The sequence below is a fragment of the Myxocyprinus asiaticus genome, chromosome 31 (assembly GCF_019703515.2).
Source record: "Myxocyprinus asiaticus isolate MX2 ecotype Aquarium Trade chromosome 31, UBuf_Myxa_2, whole genome shotgun sequence".
In the NCBI taxonomy this organism is placed as follows: domain Eukaryota; kingdom Metazoa; phylum Chordata; class Actinopteri; order Cypriniformes; family Catostomidae; genus Myxocyprinus; species Myxocyprinus asiaticus.
The window spans coordinates 881571-905574 of NC_059374.1; the positions used below are offsets into that span (position 1 = coordinate 881571).

Genomic DNA, 24004 nt, shown 5'->3' on the forward strand with positions numbered 1-24004 from the left:
CAAGCCTCTGGAGGCAGTGTGATGATCTGGGGTTGGTTCAATTGGTCAGGTCTAGGCTCAGCAACGTTATGAGGCAATAAAATGAAGTCAGCTGACTACCTGAATGTACTGAATGACCAGGTTATCCCATCAATGGATTTTCTGACCTTAACCCCACTGAAAGTCTTTGGGATGTGCTGGAGAAGACTTTAGGGAGTGGTTCGCCTCTCCTGTCATTAATACAAGATCTCGGCCAAAAATTAACGCAACTCTGGACAGAAATAAATGTTGTGATGCTACATAAGTTTGTCAAAACAATGCCACGATGAATGTGTGCCGTAATCAAAGCTAAAGGCGGTCCAACGAAATATTAGGCAGGAAGTGTAAATTAAAACAATGTCATGTTTCCTTCACAGTGTTTCTCAATTATGTAAACATTGCTTTACATTATTGACTTGATATTATTATAACTGTTTACCTGAGTAATTATTTAGAGTATAAATTAAGGAAATAAATTAAGAACAGTGAGTGGTTTTCTTATCAATATAGCAGTGTGTTTTTTCTTTTCAGTATTGTTGTTTGATATTAATATCCGATCTGATCATTAGACCTTGCAGTGGCTCTATATTAAGATATTTTAACACATTCCTGATTGTTTTGGTGTCACCTGTTTGCAATAACTTGACTGTGTTTACAGAAATACCTCGTCTGCCAGCCATTTTGACCATTTGTTTATGCACGCCTCAGTGTGACCACATTTACCACGAGCACTCTTCTTCTGATCTCTTCTCAGTCCCTCCGGTTGAGCAGCGGCTCAGACACGACAATCAGCAGCATTTCAGTGTTAAAGGAGTAACAGAACATGCACTCAAATAAGCGTGTGAGCCATGGGTCAGTCAAATAGTGTGCAGGGGCAGAATTAATCGGTACTCTGTACTACTGGTACTGCAGAAACACTGGTATTGTTAAATGTTTTTATTTAGTGTAGACTTGGTACAGAAGTATCAGGTTTTTTTTACATCCCTATCTGTTGTTGTGTCATGCAGCATTTTCACGTTCAGTATGGACAGACACATTACTTGTCATGTTTTGTGTTCAGTGGATGTTAAAGACAGCAGTACACACATAGATGTAGCAGGCCACAATGGAGACGTTCTTGAAGTCAAGCGCAGCATCAATCTCATCCATGAAGTAGAGTGGAGTGGGTTTGAAGTGATGCAGAGCAAACACCAGCGCCATAAAGCTCAGCGTCTTCTCTCCTCCAGACAGATTATAGATCTTCTTCTTAGGAGGACGCACACTGATGACACAGTACATACAACACCGTCAAACTCGGCGTATAAAAGATAACTGACGGGAGGTGAAAATATTCATCATCAACCTCTAAAGGTCAAAATGATCACTATGTTTTATTGACCACCTGAACATGATGCCTCGGCATCTCTTCCCAGCATGAGCATCTGATAGTTCTCCTTCAGTTTGTTGGTGATGATGTTGAATCCTGCCATGAACTCATGCAGTCTCTGTAGCAGACCACGAGGAGGTTACCCCATGTGACTCTACCCACCCTAGCAACCGGGTCAATTTGGTTGCTTGGGAGTCCTGGCTGGAGTCACTCCGCACGCCTTGGATTTGAACTCGCAACTCCAGGGGTGATAGTCAGCGTCAATACTCACTGAGATACCCAGGCCCCTGTGGATCTTCTTAAACTCTGCGATGGTCCGGTTTCATGTTGCCACAGCACTCCTCCAGCAGAGCGATCTCATTCTTCATGATGTCTGGATTGCTGATGTTCTCCAGCTGATCAGCAGTCAGTGCGGGCAGATCTTCTTCTGCGTTTCCATCAATGGAGTGCAGTGTGAATTTACTGGCCTAAAACACACACACACACACACACACACACACAACAACACTCATCACACTCTAGCGCTGGCTTAAACAGCTAAACAATCAATATATCAGTGTTTTACACTCTTTTGACAATATACATCTTTATATTTACGTATTTGCCCATTTAAGTACACATTATTTAACAAAACATTTGAATATTTATGAAAATGCCACATGGGGACTTCAGAGAACATTTTCGCCTGATGACACGAATGAATCACTGAATGAGAGTTTTGGACATTATTAAAGGGGTCTTGACAAACTAATGTTTAGAGATCAACAATTAAAAAGGAATGAGAGGCTTTCTGTCCTGCTCTCTTCAGCCGAAGAGAAAATGTGTAAAAATATCTCATGCCATGACACCTTTAAAAACAAATGTCTTAAAGCTTAACGCTGTCCTGAATGCAGAAAGACACGCTTCAATGTTACCGGAGTGCTTCAGGGCGATCCTTGCTGCACATTAATGATGCGGGTACACATCTAGATCACGACATCAAGCAGTTTAAACCTTTTTTACTGAATTTATTTAAACAGTGTCAGACAGAATCAGCAAAAGACTTTAATCTCTTCACAACACCTCACAAACACGGGAACATTACTCACAGCAGAGGATTTAACGTCAATGATCGTCGTGAAATGTATTGTTGATGTGGTGCATAAATGGACTAAACGTAAAGCATTAAAAAGACAAAACTTCTTGCAGAAGCTTTTACTGTGCTGACTGTTATTCACTATTAATAAAACATTAATGTGAGAAGTTGAGCCCACTAATCGACTAGTCAGTTGTTGGACGACATTCTGGCAAAAACAGGTCAAGGGCAACAGAGAAAAAACAAAATAAATTCCCATATCTGTGGTTTTAAATGTCAAAAACTGCATCCAATGAAATTATGGGAATTGAATTCAAATTCATCTGTTCACCAGAAATTAGACAAATCCGGTTGAGAAGCACTGCTTTGAATGACACACTTTTTAGGAAGCAAAATCCCCTTTTATTTAAAATGGCCAGCAAATATATAGTGAATGTATTGTCCAGTCAGTTTGTGTGTGTGATGTACCTCCTTCTCCCTGTGTTTGATTTTATTCTGGAATTCAGTGATGGCCATGTCGATGTGCTCCACCTTCAGCTGAACGTTCAGAGACTCTTTAGTGTGTGTTCCTGCTCCTGAAGAGCCTTGATCTCCTGCAGAACGGCACAATGCTGCACCTGAACCTCCGGCAGTGCTTCCTGTACAGGTCAAACACACTGAAACATGAGCAGTCTGAGCTCTACACACATCTCCTCAGTGAGACGGATGATGGACAGAGATGTACCTCCGCCTGCTGGTAAGTGTTCATGATCTCTCCGGCCTGCTCTTCCAGTTTCTTCAGCTGCTCCGTCAGTTCCTCCATCAGCTTCTCATTGTCCTTCTCCAGCTGACACACACTCTCCTCACACTTCTCCACAGTACTGACACAACAAAAACAGAGTCCACACTTAAACTACATTTCTACTTTTTTTGAAGTGGAGCTTCTGCAGTTATAAAGCAACTGATGGCGCATCAGCAAAGAAAGCTGTTTGACAACTGACATTAAAAGAAGAAATCCTGAACCAGCAGAGAGGACATGCATTTAATTTGCATCAAATGCCTTAAACTAAAAAATTATTATCATTTGGGTTCTCTAAACATGTAAAGGATATTACTGCATCACTGCCTTGCAAAACCGTGAATAAATGCAGAGAGATGTTGATGTATGTGTGTGTCACTGACAGTCCAGAAGTCTTGATGGCCGCCCAAGCTTTAGTGATGGCCGAGGAACATTCATCCAGCTGTGAGTTGATCTGGTCCAGTTTGTCCTGCTGGTTCTTCAGTTTGTGACTGTTGATGTCTACAATGGGTGTGTGCAGTCTCTTCACTTCTGACTCAACCTTTCCTGCTTTAGTGGATGCCGCCTCAAAGTCTTCAAGAGGACAACAACACACCATTATATCCATGCCATTATAGATGTTTGATTTTAACACACTCGCTGGAGTCTCAGCTAGGGCCCTAGAAAATCGGTTGCATTTATTTCTCTAGATTCTGTTTTAAGTATAATTTTATTTTTCTGAATTCTATATTTTAATGTGTAATAAAATGTTTATCATTCAAATAGTTGAACTAGAGTCTTACAAAACCCTTGATTTTATTTTTTTAAGACAAAGTGTATATCAGCCATAATACAAAAATAATGATCAACTTTAGAGATCGATCGATAGTGGATTTTGCAGATACCGATAACTCAGCTGGTGGAAAAGACCCGATAACAGATTAATCGGCTGATAGCTTTTAAAATTGACTTCTTAGTCTTTCCTTACTATGATGGGCACAGAAAGAGGCAACGAGTCTTTATTTAAATGTCAGTATCATTGCATTACCTGTATCAGTGCATCGCTTCAAGTTAGCATGTAATCAGACCTGTTCTTGAGTGACATCAGCACAGACTGAGGAGCCCATATGGCCCTTCATCACTCGTCCTCCTCCTCCAGTCATGGTTCCTGATAGAGAGAGATCACATCAGAGTGACACAGAGCTCTTTATGAGCATCACACAAACACACGAGAGCTGCACACAAACAGACCGGCATGCTCGATGATCTGGCCCTGCAGCGTCACCACCCTCCAGCGCTTGTCCTTCTTGGACGCCACGTGTGTGGCCTGCTCCAGGTCTTTAGCCACCAGCGTGTCTGAGGGCGAAGAAGAACGCCGGACGCACGCTCTCGTCCTTCACACGCACCATGTCAAACAGACAAGGAATGTTCTCTAGAGTGGAGATGGATCTCATGACACTTTCATCTGCACAACAACACACCTCATGCTCATGAGAGATGACAAAGGCTATTACTGCTACAGTATTACAAAAGACACAAACATTTGCGTTAACTAAAACACAATTAAAAAACCTGAACTAGGATGTTTGTTTTCATATTTTCAATCAAGGGTTAGGTTGTTCCTTATGCCTTGAATCTTAAGCATTACAACCAACACTGCTCAGTGGCAGCTCTATTTGTGCTTTGCAGTAACACTGAAGGGAAATCGAATTGAAAATTGTGAATGAGTATAACATTTCGTATAAGACACGTCACAATTCCATTATAAGATTTATTCTGTCAAAAAAACCGGCCAATTACACAAGAGGCAGTCATATGATTGACATGCAAAACAACCAATCACAGTTCGCACAGGTCACATGTTCTGATAGATGGAATGATTTATGGTGCCTGTTATAAGGGATGTGTAATGTGTACTCGGACTCAAGGATGATGTTTGAACCCAAGCAGGTATTTACTGACACACAAACAAAGACAGCAGGTATGTGATGACGTGACTGTACTGGGTTGCAGTGGTGATAGTTTACGTGATGAAGACTAATGCTGATAGAGATGGTGACTTTCCTTGAGGTGGAGGGTTTGCAACAACAAAGCTTGCGTTGAGGAGATGGACACTGGAGTCCCTGGAGAGGCAACGTTTGGAGTAGAAGAGTCGCTGGAGAGGAATCGTGATGGCATTTAACGCTGGAGATACAGGTAAGTGAGTCTGTACACGAAGTTGAGACCAGACACAGAATGGAAGGGGAGTGAGGTTTATATAGAGGGGTTGATTGATGCAATGATTGGAGGCAGGTGTGGGTGATCAGAATTCGGAAAGGTGAGAGGGTTGAGTGAAATTGGTAGGTGGGTCAGAAGGATCCGTGACAGGATGATTATAACTATTCTACAGTTATAGTCACCTATAACTATTTCTTTTCCATATATACTATAACTATATATTTCTTTTTCAAACATACAAATGAAATAAAGAACTTTAAAAACAATTCAAAACAAACTGAAACTAGATTGAAATTGAGTAAATATAAAAACTCTTTTCCATTTTCAGGACATGACAGAAGCATTACCTCATGAAAGTGGCCACACCGATGTTCTGTGTCTTCAGGAAGGTCACACGCTTCTGTGCGATGTTGATAGTGTCCACTAAGATGTTATCCAGAGATCCACAGCTGGAGGAGACGGTGATGTCATACTTCTCATCGATCGCTCCCAGATCACCCTGTTGAGACACACAGACACACGTTTATCTGTATGATGTCACTGGCTTGTTCTGCTGTCAGTCAATCAGTGTGTGTGCACCAGTCGTCCCAAGATGCTCTTGACTTCTACATAATGTGAATCAAATTGTGACATAAGATTTCATACCACACACCCCTGTCTGAATGAATATTATGTCAAATTCAAACTCCAGCAGCACAGACATGTATTTAAGGGGAACAGGACACACTGTCTTAGTGGTGTCACACATCATGATTGTGTGTGTGTATGTTGTGATAGTGTTCGGTGAGCTGATGAATCTGATGATTGTCACCTCTTTATCTTCTTGCAGGCCGCTGGTTTCCTCCTTCAGACATCTCCATCACCTGAGCCAACTTCTGCTCCTCCAGCAGCTTCTTCTTCTCCAGCTCCTCTTTCTGAGCTGACGCCTCCATGATGATCTTCTCACTGCTCGCAGGAACGCTCCTCAACTCCTCCAGCTGAACAACACACAACAAACACTTACAAAACATCTAAACACATGACCCTCTGAGTGACAAACTACTGCACAAACAGAACTACACAAGCCTCCTCTTCCAAACCTCTCACTTTCAGCACCAGATCATTGGGGCTTTATGAAGGCAGGCATGATTGTAAAGTCAGGATGGATGAAGAGTGGTCAACCACTCTTACAGTACCAGCAGACAGACGGATGTCTCACCTTGTCTTTCTGCAGCTGTTTCTGCAGTTTCTTGGTTTTGCTCTTGGTGTGTTTGAGTTTCTCGCACACCTCCACGTCCTGTAGGTCTTGCTGGGTAAATTTCTTCTTCTGGTTCTCGATGAACTTTGTCAGCTCCGTCAGTTTCCTTAAGAGTAAAGAAACAACATTCTGATCAACGGAGGACAAAGCTACTATATAAAGAGACATGACACTAGCAGTGGATGTGTATCATTCATTCTCAGTGACATGAGATGGTGTATCACTTCTCCACGTTCTTCAGCTCTTCGTTCTTCCCCTTCATCTCCTCTGAGTGTTGGCTGCTCTTGTCACTCAGTTCTTTCGTGTCTTCTTGAATCTGTTGTTTTTCAGCTTCTCTCGCTGACACACGCTTCTCTAGATCATGTCTGAAAAACAAGAGCATCCTCAGAAAAACTTACTAACTAAAGCCTATTTGCTATTTAAAAAAAAGAAGTGCCGTTCCACATGCCCCACCCAAACTGTGCTCATGAAGGCACTTTATATTTTTATATACAAAATTAATTACTGAATATACACAGGAGGTTGTAAAGGAACCTGATGAAAGGTGTTTAAAAAGTCAACATTTCACTTGCATAATCTGATGCATTTTTGAGTGAAACTGGTTGTTCACAATCAGTTGAGGACCGTTTGTTAAGAAAGAAAATAGTCAAATTTGATTTTATGTTGACCTTAAGTAGGGTTTGTAAGCATTTAATAAGGAGTTCAGTGGACGTGTGTCTTACACAAAGAACTGGCAGAGCAGACTCCTCTTCTTGAAGATCTCATTCTTTAAAGTGAGGAACTCCACAGCTTTATTCTTCTCTCCCTCCAGAGCACTCTTCTCCTTCTCCACTAGCTTCACTCGATTCAGCTGCATACACATACACCAAAACACTAACATCAAGCCATTTACATAGGATGTACATCACATGAGCAAAACATGAGAACACTGCCAAGTGACACAATACTAAACGTAATATACGGCACAAAAATAGACTGAAGTATTGACTGTTGCTGTGGATTATGATGATGATGTTTGCTGGTGTATGTTTCATCAGGTTGTGTGTCACCTTCTCTACTCTCTACTCATTGAGCAAATCCACTCTTCTGCACAGGATGTTGATGGGTTCTTTGAGACAACACGAGCCAATGATGTCCTCCAGATACTTCAGCACACCTTCATCATGTTCTGTCTGAACTTTGGGCTTCATCATTACAATATGCTCCACCTCACCCTGACAATGACATGATAGAGAACACATTTACATACTCAACACCTGTATATCTTTATATGGATTAAATCCGCTCCACTTCACCCACACACCAACAGCACAAAATCTACATGTAAACAAACTAAAAACACCCTTAAAACAACTTTATTTTAATTGAGTGAGAGAACTCTGGGCTCAACAAAAAAGATGTCCTGCTGGCATAAGGTCAGTGTGAGATAGTTACCAGCCAATTGATGAAACTTGCACTATCAGGTCACAGCTGCATTGCCACTAGCCTAAATCTTATATTCATTGATCTTGTGTTCCTTGTGCCTTGAAACTTAAGCATTACAACCAACACTGCTCAGTGGCAGCTCTATATGTGCTTTGCAGTAACACTGAAGGGAAATCGAATTGAAAATTGTGAATGAGTATAACATTTCATATAAAACACATCACTATTCCATTATAAGTGTTCTTTGTGAGTGAATCGGAGATGGAATTAGCTGCTAACCCGCTAGCGACCAAAGTAGATTTGGAATGCGTTTGGGAAAAGTTAGAAGACTTTGAGAATTGTAATCAGCGAAACAACGTCCGAATTTTTGGAATTCCTGAGCATGAAGAAGGCAGAGATATGGTGAAATTCCTAGATGAGCTCCTCCCGTGTCTGCTCGACATAACAGGCCATAAAATGGAAATCGAGCTAGCTCACAGAGTTCCGGCTCGGAAATTGGCTGAGGGTGACAAGCCCCGATCAATTCTGGCCAAATTTCTGAGATCATCCGACAAAGATCTCATCTTACGTGAGGCGAGGAGTAAAGGAAAACTTTCTTGGAAGAACCACAACATTTTCTTGTTCCCAGACTTTGCGAATTCGACAAGAGAGAAACGTGATCGATTCAAGGAATGCAAGAAACTCTTACATCAACAGAAGATCACTTTTGCACTGATGTTCCCGGCCAAATTGAGAACATTACTCACATGCCCACAGCAAGCATTGTCCTTCATTGAGACAATGGGGTGAGTAATCTATTTGGTGATTTTCATGTTATTCCAAGTGAGCTTGACTCACTGAACATTCACTTGACTGTCTGAGGAAGCTGGGCGCCTTTTTGTTTCTTTTTGTGTTGGTTCTGCCTAGTGGCTGCAGTTTGTTTTGTGTAGTAACACTCCTTCAAGAAACTTACATCACCGGAAGGTTGCATTTGCACTGATGATCCTGGCCAAATTGAGAATAGATACTAAGGATGGTCGCAAAATATTTACATGCCTACAACAAGCGATGTCCTTCATAAAATCAATGGACTGAGGAATTCATGGTGTGTTTCTCACGTTGCTCTCAAGTGAGCTTGACTCACTGAACATTCACTTGACCGTCCAAGGAAACGGGGCGCCTGTTTTGTTTCTTTTTGTGCTGGTACCACTAGCAGCTGGAGCTTGTTTTGTGGAGGAACACACCTTCGGGACAGTTTTGTGAATGAATCTACACGTGCTTTGTGTTTATTCTGCCTATTGGCTATAGAGCTGAGCTGAAGCGCTGAATGTCGTCTGATGGCCTCAGAGAATTGACCCAACTGAAATACAGATATAATACTACTTTGTAGCAGAAGGTGGAGTTTTGTTTATTCAGGGTAAGACAGTCATACTTTGAGTCGGGGGACAAAGCAGGAAAACTTTTGGCTAGATATATATAAAGCAGAGAGAGTCTTTTTCTACCATTCCCTCAGTGAAATCTGCTGGTGGTGAAATATTTACCTCAGCCATTGATATTAATAATGCTTTTAAAGAGTTCTATCTTGATCTCTGTAGTTACACGTCTTCGTCTACTGATGAAAATATTAGAAACTTTGTGGAACCATTAGATCTCCCTAAACTGACAAACTAAAACTAAACTCCACTTTTGTTAGAAGTTTATACTGAAATGTATAGAAGAATATACATGACACAAGCCCGGATCAGTCTGATTCTAAAAAAGGACAAAGATCCAAGCAAGTGTAAAAGTTATCATCCAATCTCCCTGATCCAACTAGATGTAAAAATATTGTCAAAAATTCTGGCTAACCGATTAAGTAAAGTTATGACATCTCTAATATATATATATATATATATATATATATATATATATATATATATATATATATACACACTACCGGTCAAACGTTTTGAAACACTTACTCATTCTTTATTATAATTTTTTTCTTCACATTTTAGAATAATAGTAAAGTCATCAAAACTATGGAATAACATTAATGGAACTATGGGAATTATGTTGTGACTAAACAAAATCCAAAATAAATCAAAACTGTGTTATATTTTAGCATCTTCAAAGTAGTCACCCTTTGCCTAGAATTTGCAGACATGTACTCTTGACATTTTCTCAACCAACTTCTTGAGGTATCACCCTGGGATGCTTTTTAAACAGTATTGAAGGAGTTCCCATCTATGTTGGGCACTTATTGGCTGCTTTTATTTATTATTTGGTCCAAGTCATCAATTTCAAAAATGTTTTTTTTTTGTTATTAAATTTTAGTTTTATAATGAAATAAATTAATATGTTGGCACAGTTATATTTTTGTCTACAAAACTAATTTCAAACATTTAAGCATACACCTTCAGATCAAAAGATTTTTAAGATCATGAGAAACATTTCAGTCAAGTGTTTCAAAATTTTTGACAGGTAGTGTAGATCAGGTGGGGTTTATTTGGGGCCGCAGCTCTTCTGATAACATTAGGCGTTTCATCAATATCATGTGGTCAGTGGCGAATGATCAATCTCCGATCGCTGCCATCTCAATTGACGCCGAAAGGCATTTGATATGGTAGAATGGGATTATCTTTTTAAGATTTTGGAAATGTATGGGTTTGGGAGTACATTTATTGGTTGGATTAAGTTAATTTATAGACACCCTGTAGCAGCGGTACAAACAAATGGATTAATTTCAGATTATTTTACTCTGAATAGGGGCACTCGACAGGGTTGCCCTCTTTCCCCATTATTGTTCTGTCTTGCCCTGTAACCATTAGCAGCCGTGATAAGAAAAGCAGGATGATTTTCCAGGGGTGGTGGCAGGAGGTGTGGCACATAAGCTTTTGCTTTATGCAGATGATATTTTATTATTTGTCTCTGAACCTACTAGATCTATGCCTTGCCTCCACAAAATTATTAATTCCTTTTCCAAGTTCTAAGGATACAAAGTTAATTGGTCTAAATCTGAAGCTTTGGCTCTGACAGCGTACTGTCCAGAAATGGCTTTCCAGCTGGGTGCCTTCCAGTGGCCCAAACAGGGCATTAAGTATTTGGGGATTTTATTCCCAGCAAATTTGTCTGATTTAGTTTGTGTTAATTTTGACCTTTTAATAAAAAGGTTTGAGTGATGTGGGCAGATGGGCTTCATTACATTTATCTATGATTGGGAAGGTTAATGTTATTATATGAATTGTATTCCAAAATTCAACTACCTGCTACAGTCTCTCCCTGTAAATGTCCCCCTCTCTTATTTCAAGCAATTTGATAACATAGCAAAGTCCTTCATATGGAATGGAAAGAGTCCTAGATTACTGTAGAGCCGAGGAGGGCGGGGCCGGGCTGGAATGAGACACATCTGGTCCCCAATGAGCCTGATGGGGCACGCGAGGGATAAAGGCAGCCGGGGACGACAGTTCGAGAGAGAGAGAGAATTACAGACAGCTGTACTGTGTGTTTTTGGTTGTGTGTTTTGTTTAAATTGTTTATTAAATTATTATTTAAGTTGTCAAGCCGGTTCTCGCCTCCTCCTTTCCACTGAACCCCCTTACACTGGTGCTGAAACCCGGGAAGGAGGAGGGATTCCCGTCGCAGGGTCCTCGACACTGCCGTCCACCCAGGGGAGCGCCGCTGCCGTCCGACGGGGGACGGAGTAGCCCGACCACCCGGACACGGGGAACGGCCGCCGTCCGCAAGGCGAGTGGGGACGGGACTCCCCGACCGCCTAGAGCGAGGGAGCCGCTGCCGGGGGCGGAGGAGTGCCCTGCCGTCCCCCGGGAACGCGGAGGGGTCGAGAGAAGACCGCCGTCCGCGGGGGGAGGAGGGAAGCGACTCCCCGACCGCCTGGAGTGGTAGGGCCGCTGCCAGGGGCGGAGGAGAGTTCCCACGGGAGGGGCGTTCTGTCCGCTGGGGGTCGGAGGTCTGACTCCAGTCCACCCGGGGAGGAGCGGCTGCAGTCTGCCTGAGAGGGTGGAGTAGTGATTGGGGACCACGCGACGGCGCATCAGAGAACCGGTGAGTTTCTTTTTTCTCTCTCTCTCTCTCTCTCTCTCTCTCTCTGTCGCTCCGTGTTGGCCTTTCCCTTGCCATTTTGTGTTGTTTTTTTTCCCCTCCTGTCTCCTCCCAGGTCGAGGAAGGCGGGGAGGACCCGCCGGCAGTCGGGGCATAGGGCACGCCACCCCCCCCCCCCGGAGAGGAAGGGGGGGGGGATGTACGTCATGCCGGGGGCTCCCCGGCCTGAGGCAATGCCGGGAGGAGTGTAGAGCCGAGAAGGGCGGGGCCGGGCTGGAATGAGACACACCCGGTCCCCAATCAGCCTGATGGGGCACGCGAGGGATAAAGGCGGCCGGGGACGACAGTTCAAGAGAGAGAGAGAATTACAGACAGCTGTACTGTGTGTTTTTGGTTGTGTGTTTTGTTTAAATTGTTTATTAAATTATTATTTAAGTTGTCAAGCCGGTTCTCACCTCCTCCTTTCCACTGAACACCCTTACAATTACATTTCAGTAAATTGCACAGGCTGATTAACAAAGGTGGGCTAGGCCTACCCAAGATTTTGTTTTATTATTATGCATTCGGTCTCAGACATTTGGCTCATTGGTCGGTTTCATATTGAACAGGAAGTTCTTGCCCCTATTTCGCCATTGCAAAGCCTTTCTATCACACTAATCAGAGAAGTTAAGGTACACCCCATTATCTCGCATTTGCACTCGGTATGGACAAAAGTATCCAGAGTGTTTAATTCTGACATTTATTTAAATGTTGCCTTGAGCATATGGCTGAACCCAAAATTATGTATTGATAAGTCCCCTTTCTGCTAGTCAGAGTGGATTGTGAGGGAGGTTAATACGCTCAGTATATGAGCTATATGAGTGAAAATATGGTTTAACATTTTGGGATTCCCAGATCTCAGTTCTTTAGGTATTTACAGCTGTGCCACCTGCTCTGTACTGTTTTTGGGAGTAGCATACACTCCCCTAAAGCAGAAGATACTTTGTGAGTGGTGATTACTGCTTTTGGAAAAGGTCATGAGGCATCAGTGTATTACTCCCTGTTAATTCAGAGTCTGGGGGTTGGAGCTTTAACTTCTATCAGGAGATTATGGGAGAAAGATTTAAACTTTGTATTGGAGGAGGGAGTGTGGGCTAGGATTCTAAAAAACATCAAGTCTCCATCTAGAAATGCAAGGGTGCTCCTTATGCAATTTAAGATTTTACATAGATTCTATTGGACCCCCTCTAGATTGTATTGGCTTGGTCTTAAAGACACACCCACCTGCTGGCAATGCCAATCAGAAGATGGAGACAAACCCATGTTTTTTGTTGGTGTGTTAAGATCCAAGAATTTTGGTTAACGGTTCAGAGTTGTTTGTGTGACGTTTTGGGCACTCAAATAAATTATAAAATTTTAATTATTATTAAAAAATAATTGGGTTCTGACCAGTATCATGATTGGCAGACAAATTATTTTAAGAGGATGGAAGTCGGACAGAGCGCCATCATTTCCGGAGTGGTGTGCGGAGATGGGGAGAGTGGAAGCTTTCGAGGAGGTCGCAAATATAAGGCTGGGGTTTGGGGACTTGTCAGGAAATGGGGTAATTATTTAGCATTTTTGGGGGTCTCTACGGGAGGGGATGGAGAGAGAGATGATTAGTTTAATTATGTATGTTTATTATATATTTAATTATTTAAAAAATAAATAATTTGTGTGTGTATTGTTATATGTAATCACAGGGGGGTTCGTTGGGGTTTAGGGTGGGGTTGGTGATTGGGGAGGGATATTAAATGTTAAATGTTGATTTGATGCGTATGTGTTGTGTTTTTCTCTGATGTGTACTTTTGAATCAATATAAAATGTTAATTACAAAAAAATAAACAGTTTATATAGTTGAGAAGATAAGTTTGCATTCCCTTCTGTCTCAAATGTTCACACCCCTTTCACTATTTATACAAATATAAGAGATAAAAGACTTTATTTAGTACTGCTCTTCAGAATCTACATTACAGATATTTACATAAAGTATAGTATGCATAAGTAGTGTGTCGTATTCTTGAGCATCAATGAATGTTTGCGCCTTGTGTAATGGTTGTGTACAACTATTGTCCCTCAATTGTCCTAAGTGTCAAAAGCTGAATCTATCTATCTATCTATCTATCTATCTATCTATCTATCTATCTATCTCTCTCTCTCTCTCTCTCTCTCTCTCTCTCTCTCTCTCTATATATATATATATATATAAAATAATTTAAATTGTTTTAAAATATTGTCTTAGTCTTTCTTTACGGTTACTAGATGGCCCAGACACAGAGACTACAAGAGTGCAAATTGAATGAAATCCCAGATGCAGTTTATTGTGCTACTCCAATCCCAATCAATAATTACCAGAAGAAATAAAGTGGTACACAATATGGGACTTTTAATTATAAAGAAGCCCGAAATACAAATGGGTCTCTTATTATGAAATGTCTGCACTCCCACTTGTGAGCTCACTGACAGGTGATTCGCTGAGAAAATGAATCTGATTCAAACTGCTAACCTGAGCTCCTGAGTTCACACCCTCAGTTCTTTTCAGGTGATTCATGAAAAAGACCTGGTTCAAAAGAGTCATTTGTTCTCTCAAGCTGGGTTTGTTGTTGCGTGCGGTGCAGTGAGTTCATCTCAACAGAACGGGTGAAAAGCAGCTCGAGACACACTGATGGTGTGCACTCTAAATATGTATTCAATAACTCACAAGATAATATCTGATGAAACCACATATGAACGCACACAACCCGACTGTCTCCAATGGCGACTAGATGTTAAATTATTGCCGCAATCAATTATTTTTGGTCACATTTGTGACCATTTTAGTTGCAGTCTGGAGGCCTGGTTATGATTTTTTTGTTTGTATATTATGTGCCATAATTTCATTCATTTCATTTCTGCATTTGGCAGACACTTTTATCCAAAGCGACTTACAGTGCACTTATTACAGGGACAATCCCCCTGGAGCAACCTGGAGTTGAGTGCCTTGCTCAAGGACACAATGGTGGTGGCTGTGGGGATTGAACCAACAACCTGGGTTTCTGATTACCAGTTATGTGCTTTAGCCCACTACACCACCACCACTCATTATACAACAGTTAGATCCGGTCCTTGAATCAGATTGGACGAGGCATTCAACGAGTGCTGATAGCTCACACCATTAGTACTGGGATGCTTTACTGTTTGTATCACTCCACTTGTGGTTGTGGCATTCCAAATGTGCAAGTGCAGTGCAGATGTGTAAGAGCAGATGTGTGAATTTTCATTCAGCCCTGTTGCATTTAAGATTTATGTCTTGTGTGTGCTATAAGCAAGTTGAGTTGACGTTGACAAACTGTGTGTTGTCAGTCAGTGCATTCGGCATTGTCTTTCACTTCATGATCACTCGGATTACTGCCGATCAAAGCTGAGAGTCGCGACAGACAGAGTAATCAAACACGCTCAGGGCTCCTACCTGATTACCCAAGTTTCAGAGTTTGTAGAAGACACAACGCTTTCTGTGTTGGTGTCAAAATAAGAGTTCCCCAAGAAATAAACAAGAATGAAACTGGAGTCCTCCATGTTTTCTGTCTGACAACAAAACACTTGAATGTGACTGAAACACTTGTAGGATAATTCAGATAGCACGTATGGCAGCATCACTCCATGATCAGAGCGGATTACTATCACACTACAGCTGAGGAACAGAGTTAAACAGCTGCAGAGTTACTGTTCATCACTAATGGAAGCAGATAAACACACATAGTCACTCATGCTCCCTCTCTCATACACAAGTCCTTGTTTCTCCAAATACGTGTTAGAAACAGCCCAAACTGTCGTTAGTAGTTCTGAAGTGACATTTTCCTATTACAACCCCAATTCCAAAAAAAGTTGGGACAGTATGAAAAATGCTAATAAAAACAAAAAGGAGTGATTATATTCACCCTTTGCTATATTGAAAGCACTACAACTACACATTATATGATGTTTTACCTTGTGAATTTCAATTTTTTTTTTTTAAAGATTTTTTATGTACAGTAATTTCAAATCAACACGCTTCAAAAAAGTTGGGACAGTCAAGTGTTTACCACTGTGAAACATCACCATTTCTTCTAATAACAATTATGCATTTGGGCACTGAAGACACAAGTTTGTTAAGTTTAGAAAGTGGAATTTTCCCCCATTCATCCATTATGCAGGTCTTTTGCTGCACAATTGTACGGGGTCTCCATTGCCGCATTTTGTGCTTCATAATGTACCACACATTCTCTATTAGAGATGGTCAGGACTGCAGGCAGGCCAGTCTAGCACCCGCACTCTCTGCTTACACAGCCATACACTTGAAATCCAGACAGTATGTGGTTTGAAGTTGTCCTGCTGAAAATCAGGGACGTCCCTGGAAAAGACGTTGCTGGATGGCAGTATATGCTGCTCCAAAATTTGTACATATCTGTCTGCATTAATGGTGCCCTCGTAGATGTACGAGTTACCCATGCCATGGGCACTGACACACCCCTGGCCCATACAGACACTGGCTTTTAGACCTGACGCTAATAACAGCTTGGATGGTCCTTTTCCTCTTTGGCCCAGAAAACACGACTGCTGTGTTTTTCAAAAATTTTGAAATGTGGACTCATCGGACCAAAAAAAAAAAATGGCCGGACCTTATATTGGCTCCTCAGCGTAAAACCTGAATGAGTGGTTGCATACCAGCTCCTTTTATACCCGTATGTCCGGGGGAGTGGCATGCAAATACCACTCGCCAATTTCCATTGGCCTTTTATCAAAGACCAGAGGTGTCTCGGGCTCCCAAGAGTGACCCCTAGTGTCACTACAGTGACACCAACATCTCGTTCCCTCCATCAGGGAATGGAGGTTACACCAGTAACCATGACGTTCCCTATCTGTCACTCACTCGACGTTGGTGTCGATGTAGTGACACTAGGGGTCCCTATACAAAACGCCACAAGGCTGAACTGTGTTACGTGAACTGGCGGTGTGTGGTGGGCAGACTTGCTGTGTGCCTCATAGCCAGCACACCGGGTCGACACGTAACCTCCCCCAACACAGTTATGAGTGTCGAACGGCCCTTTTTGGAGACAAGTCGACTACCCAAAGATAGAGACAGGCTTAACCCAGTCGTGGCCTCTTTTCCCCTTCTCTTTTTCCACTCCCTAAAAAAGAAGGGGGTTATCCGACTGGGCCGCCAGGTCTGGTCAGGGGGTGTCCCTCCCAAGGGGAGGACACCGCGGAGACCACACCTCGTCCCAAGAGAGGGGGGGATATTTAAGTGGAAGAATACGTCACATGGTCTTTCCAACCATGTGGAGAGCCTTCAAGGTAGATCCTGCCCAATGGGGGAGGAGTTACTACAACATGGAGACTGGGGCAGAGGGGCTCTGCCTAAGGAAGACACAGTTTGCCAGCAGGGAAACGAATTAGTGGAAGATATAGATCGCATGGGGATAGCCTTACAGGGAACCGCCACATGCGGAGCACCTACCCCAGAACAGGGCTCTTAGTTAGCGCGTGTACTGGGCCGGCAGCAAATCTCTCCGAAAACTCGACTGCCACAGGGCTCAGAGGAAGTCAACCAGGGAACAAATTTTGTGAACACTACTGGGAATTAACGGCGCACGTCTTCAGCTCAAAAGGAGGTGGAAGGTGCTATGTGCAAGCGATACACCTGGCCGGCTATCCTGGGCTTATCCGCTTGTGTTGCGTGCCACTACCTGGGATGAAACCGGTTCCACCCGGAGGTTGTAGAACCTTGCAAAGGTGTTGGGTGTTGCCCATCCTGCTGCTCTGCAAATGTCTGTTAGAGAGTCCCAATGGCCGAAACCTCCGCAGGGCGAGCAGAATTGCCAACAACTTGAGGCAGTTGATGTGCCAATGCAGTCGCGGACCCTTCCAGAGGCCGGCGGCTGTGTGCCCATTGCAAAAGGTGCCCCAGCCCATTTTGGAGGCATCTGTCATGACCATGACGCGCCTGGGGACCAGTTCTAGAGGAACACCTGCCCGTAGGAACGAGAGGTCAGTCCAAGGGCTGAAAAGACGGTGACAGACCAACGTGATGGCCACGCGGTGTGTCCCATGGCACCATGGCCATCTTGGGACTCGAGTCTGGAGCCAGTGCTGAAGCGGCCTCATATGCATCAACCCGAGCGGGGTGGCCGCCGCCGAGGATGCCATATGCCCCAGAAGCCTCTGAAGTAGTTTCAGTGGAACCGCTGTTCTCTGTTTGAACACCTTCAAACAGGCCAGCACCGACTGGGCGTGCTCGTTCGTAAGGCGCGCCGTCAAGGAGACTGAGTCCAACTCCAAACCGAGAAAAGAGGTGCTCTGAACTGGGAGGAGCTTGCCCTTTTCCCAGTTGACCCGAAGCCCTAGTCAGCTGAGGTGTGAGAGCACCAGGTCCCTGTGTGCGCACAACACTTCCTGAGAGTGAGCTAGGATTAGCCAGTCGTCGAGATAGTTGAGAACATGAATGCCCACCTCCCTTAACGGGGCAAGGGCAGCCTCGGCGACCTTCGTAAAGATGCGAGGAGACAGGGACAGGCTGAAAGGGAGGACTTTGTACTGATACGCCTGACCCTCAAACGCAAACCGCAGGAAGGGTCTGTGTCGAGGAAGGATCGAGGCGTGGAAGTACGCATCCTTCAGGTCTACCGCTGCGAACCACTCTTGATGCCGGACGCTCGCCAGAATGCGTTTTCGCGTCAGCATCTTGAACGGGAGTCTGTGTAAAGCCTAGTTCAGAACTCACAGGTCCAAGATTGGCCTCAACCCACCGCCTTTTTTCGGTACAATGAAGTAGGGGCTGAAAAAACCCCTTCTTCATCTCGGCTGAAGGGACAGGTTCTATCGTGCCCTTCCGTAGGAGGGTAGTGATCTCCGCACAAGGTAGCAGCGTTTTCATCTTTCACCAAGGTGAAGTGGACACCGCTGAACCTGGGCGGATGCCCGGCGAAGTGAATCGCGTAGCCGAGTCGGACGGTCCGGACCAGCCCTCGTGACGGATTGGAAAGTGCAAGCCATGCCTCCAAGTTCCGCGCAAGGGGGACCAAAGGGACAACGTCATCGGATGTACCAGCAGGTGGGGCCTTGCGGCGGGGCGGAGCTCGATGTGCCACACCACGTCGTGGCCGTGCTGAGTCTAAGGACATCGAAGCACTTACCTGGCTCCTTGTGACCACCCCCGGAACAGCCTGGGATGGGGAGGAAGAGGCCTGTCCTCGTGACCCGTGGAGACTGTCATATCGGGGGCAGATTTGTGCCACAGCTGGGCACTCAGGGGCGGGAGACCGCCGCTGGAGCGCCAAACCTGCCAAATGGAGTGGTGGACGGTAGTCGTGATGATGGCCGTACACACTGGATACGTCACCCAGGGAACAAGGAAACCGATCTTGCTGAGCTCTTGAGTACTGCAGCCACTTGGGCATGCAGCGCAAAATGCAAAAGGTAACAAAAAGATGAAGATCTGCTTACCAGCTCCAGAGCAGCGGGTTTCGTTGTCCCTGGGTCACCTGTCTCAAGGGCGCTTTGAAGCCTTTCACGGGTTCTGGGCGGCCGCGAGACGGGTGGCGTCTGCTTCCTGCGGTGGGCTCCACGCCAGGGCCGGGCCGAAGGGGTGGGCTGCGGCAGAGCCGGTGCAGTCACCGCAGGGGGACACCCTTGGCGATGAGTAGACGGGGTGCGGGATCTTGAGCCACGCCGGGGCAGGATATGCCAGCTAGCATCCATCTACTGCTCTACCATCGAGAACTGCTGGGCAAAGTCCTCGACGGTGTCGCTGAATAGGCTCACCTGGGAAATGGGGGCAGCAAGGAATTATGTCTTGTCGGCCTCACCCATCTCGACCAGGTTGAGCCAAAGGTGGCGCTCCTGGACCACTAGTGTGGCCATCGTCCGCCCGAGAGACCGCGCCGTGACCTCCGTCGCTCGGAGAGCAAGGTCAGTCACCGAGCGCAGTTCCTGCATCAATCCCGGGGCGGAACTACCCCCGTGCAGTTCCTTTAGCGCCATGGCGGACTTGCAGGAGAGCCATGGCGTGCAGGGCAGAGGCGGCTTGTCCAGCGGCACCATAGGCCTTGGCCGTCAGAGACGACGTAAACCTACAGGCCTTGGATGGGGGCTTTGGGCACCCGCTCCAGGTGGCGGCGCTCTGCGGGCATAGCCGAATAGCCCTTGGCCACCCCACCATCGAGGGTAGTGAGGGCGGGGAAGCTGAAAAGATCGGGACCGGGCAGTAAAAAGTGCCTCCCGCGACCTTGTCAGCTCTTCATGCACTTCCGGGAAGAAAGGAACGGGGACGGGGCGTGGCTTTGAGCGGCGCCGCGAGCCCAGGAACCAATCACCGAGCCGCGAGGGTTCAGGGAAGAGCGGTGAAATCCACTCTAACCGACGCTCGCGGCTGCCCGGGAAAGCATGTCGTCATCTCCGCGTCAGCCTGTGACTGGGCAATCGACCCCGAAGGGAGGAGCCCAGCTGAGGCTTCCGACTGGACGAGCTGCGCTCGAGAGCTCATCACTTTCGCGGGCTCCGAATAAGAGGTCGAACTCGCCATGAGACGAGCCGACGGACTCATCCGGAGAATGGGGAATGGGAGGTCCGCGGTGGGATACCCGGCGGAGGCGGTCCCATTGGGGTCCCCAAATCGCCCCCAGTGCTAGTCGCGCTGGCCTCATACCCGTGGGTAAAAGGACCGAGCGACCGCAACGTTGCCATGGACATATTCTCGCAATGAGAACATGACCATCCACGAATGCTGTCTCCGTGTGAGCAGTGCCCAGACACGAAAGACAGTGATCGTGACCGTTAGAAGGCGAGAGATAACGAGTGCAACCAGGAATAACACACAATCGGAAAAGCATCTTTAAAAAGACGCTCCGTGTGTGCGCTCTTTTAGAGAAATATATACTCTTTTAGAGGGAAAAAATATACTCTTTAGTTTTTCTGCTGAAGCGCCCAGGGACGTTCTCTGCAGTGCACCAGTGCAGAGGGGGGAGAAGCCGCTGAAATGCGCCGTCAGATCCAGCAGAGGTGAATGAACAGTAGTATTCAGGTACAATGAGCATGACCGTTCGGCTCTGAAGAGAAAATCTGAATGAGTGGTTACATACCAGCTCCTTTTATACCCGTATGTTCAGGGGAGTGGCATGCAAATACCACTCGCCAATTTCCATTGGTCTTTTATCAAAGACCAGATGTGTCTCGGGCTCCCAAGAGTGACCCCTAGTGTCAATACATTGACACCAACGTCGAGTGAGTGACAGATAGGGAAACACAGTTCCACTGTTCTACTTTCCATCTAAGATGAGATCTAGCCCAGAGAAGTCAGCAGCGCTTCTGGACAGTGTTGATGTATGGCTTCTGCTTTACATAGTAAAGTCTTAACTTGTATCTGTGGATGCAGCAGCGAGTGGTGTTGAGTAACAAAGGTTTACTAAAGTTATACCAAGCCCATGTTCATGACATCCATTACAGATGAATGACGTTTTTTAAGACCGTGATGTCTGAGGGATCAGAGATCACACACATTCAGAAGTGGTTTTCATCTTGTCCTTTATGCATCAACATTTGACCAGATTCCTTGAAACTTTTAACTATATTGCGCACTGTAGAGGGTGAAATGCCCAAAATCCTTCCAATTTGTCTTTGGGGAACATTGTTCTTAAAGTGCTGGATTATTTGCTGAAGCATCTGTTGGTAAATTAACAAGTCTCGAATGATCTTTGATCTTGAAGGACTAGGCTGTTTTTGGAGGCTCCTTATAAACTATGCCATGATTGCTTCACCTGTTTAACATCTCCTGTTTCACATTGCCTTGTTATTTCAACTCGTCAAATTGTTATATGTCTTAAATTGCAATCATCTGATTTGAAATTACTGTACATTTACAAAAAATAAAAAAATAAATAACAAAAACAATTCATATGTGTAGCTGTAGTGCTTTCAATATAGCAAAGGGTGAATATAATTTATAAATCACTCCTTTTTGTTTTTATTAGCATTTTTCACACTGTCTCAACTTTTTTGGACTTGGGGTTGTAGTAACAGAGGCTTGGGTGCATCTTTCGAACTTGCAGTGGCAGATCCTGTGGCGTAAGAAAGAAGTTCGACACACAAAAATGTTTTTCTGGGACAGCCCTTTTATTTAGCGTCATTTATTTACTTTTTCGTTGAACTGTTGTATAAAAGCAACATCACACTCACAATTGTGCTGTATTGTGATTTGTTTTCAGGTAACCTCAGCCGTGCTGATAGATGGACAAACAGCACTCTTGCTCATGTGATATTGCTTTGGTGTCACGCAATTTTTTCTAAATGTAGCCAAGGCTTTATTCAAACTCAAACCACAAAAAGACATACTTATTACTGAAAAAGTATTTGTGCAGGCTCTATGCAGGCCCAGATGGAATCTGCAGACTTTCACATTTTCTACACTGATTTTGAGGGAAAATCTGTACTACTCTATTATTGGTAGCATTCACTTCACATTCACATTCACTTTTGTGAATGACGGATATTCTGCGCCTGGTTATATAAAAGACACATACACAATGCATCTACTAGCCATGTATAAAGTAAATAATCTATGCCCCTTGATAACAATTTGGGTTGAATTTAATGGAAAATGGTGTGTGGGGCACTCAGTGGTGTGGAAAATTTTGAGAAGTAGATCACTAGATGCCAAACAGCAGCAGCAGTATGCATACAATCACTGCAAAACCATGGTTTCGAATTTCAGAATGCTGTATGTTGCCCACCTGATGTTTACTGTGTGCTACCCCATTTATGTTGAGCCCTACACATTGAAGCCTATAGTATTTGAACTTTCAGTGCTAGTTTTTCATGATATTAATAACGCTTATAACACAGCAATGGTATTGTACTAAACACTATGTACTCCGAAGCCCAAAGTATGACTCAGTTTACCGTTTGCCACTATGTCTTCACCGTCAGTATGGTCCTCATAGACTGAATGCATGCAGCCTGTTTTGTTGCTGTTTTAACTGCCAGCTCTTCAAGGCAAATGTTCAGATAAATATTCCAAAGGTAGATGCAGACATCACAAAAGCTAACAATCATATCCATCTGTTAGTGTGAATGTTATAATGTGACAACAGCACACAGATGGAGTAGATAAGTCATAATCAATTGAATGATAATGTAAATGATAAAGGTACGGGAGGCTCGCTCCTGCCTCACTGAAGCAGCATACACAATATTGGGGTTGGCCTTGACGTTAACACACGCCAATATTTACGTGCTGCTAAAGTGGGGAAGGTAGAGTGGACACATGTTGACCTCTGACCTATATTTACAATGACCTTTGCCAAGTTCAGGATATGAGAGTCCCTTAAAATCCTACAGCAGCACATGATGGTTTGCACCTTTCTGCAATGTTGAAAACCATGATGCGCTGCTACAGTAGTCTAAGGTCGTGTGCTTGGACTGCAGTTCACCTAAATTAAACATTTTTTGACTGAATTCAACTGAATTGTGTCTGTAAAGGGCTCGATAACATGCAACAGGCCAACCGTGAAAATGCCTTTATAGAATAAAGCTGTATGTGATTACCTGTAGAATAAGGAAACGAATGTGGTCCAGATCGACGCCGTGGCTGTGCAGTAACGTGCCCACATCTTTGAAGGTGGCTTTCCTGCCATTGATGTGATAGGCAGATGAATGATCTTTCCCTGCAGTTCTTGACACGTAGAAGGAACTGTTGGGGATCACATCATAGTCATCTCCTTCCTGAACACACAGAAACACACACACACACAAAAACAAGAAACAAAATATAAGAAATTTAAATCCATTAAAATGCTTAAAGGGATAGTGAAAATTCTCTCATTATTTACTCACCCTCATGCTATCCCAGATGTGTATGAC

At 44.3% G+C, this 24004-nt stretch overlaps 1 pseudogene; it reads right to left on the reverse strand.

The window, feature by feature from the left end:
* Positions 1-967: 967 nt before the first annotated feature.
* LOC127421786 (structural maintenance of chromosomes protein 4-like) lies at positions 968-24004 on the reverse strand (annotated as a pseudogene).